Source organism: Mesitornis unicolor, unplaced genomic scaffold (assembly GCF_000695765.1).
Source record: "Mesitornis unicolor isolate BGI_N332 unplaced genomic scaffold, ASM69576v1 scaffold9007, whole genome shotgun sequence".
Lineage (NCBI taxonomy): Eukaryota > Metazoa > Chordata > Aves > Mesitornithiformes > Mesitornithidae > Mesitornis > Mesitornis unicolor.
Genome location: NW_010195710.1, coordinates 36,761 through 37,107, shown reverse-complemented (window position 1 = coordinate 37,107; position 347 = coordinate 36,761).

The window sequence follows — 347 nt, the reverse complement described above, 5'->3', positions numbered from 1 at the left end:
ACGTATTAATCAACAGAGTTTCTTAAGGTTTCAGATCATTTCTAGTGTTGCAGCTGATTCAACAGCTTTGTACAGTTCAGCTTCAGAGGAGCAATGATAATCAAGATATTGGCCCAGCAGTTCGGGCTTATGGGATATCTTAATTCGAAATCCTTTTTCCAGCTGTGCTGGGAACATGCTTGGTAAAAGAAGATTTAGGAACTGCCTGTGGAGAAGAGATACAAAAATCGTCTTCCCTCCCACCACCAGTCTTAGCTGCTTAGTTAGAAGTTGGGCAAAAAAAAGACAGACGCAACTTTTTGTTGTTAGATCATTTCCAGATCTTTGTGTTTGTTCATACAAGCCTG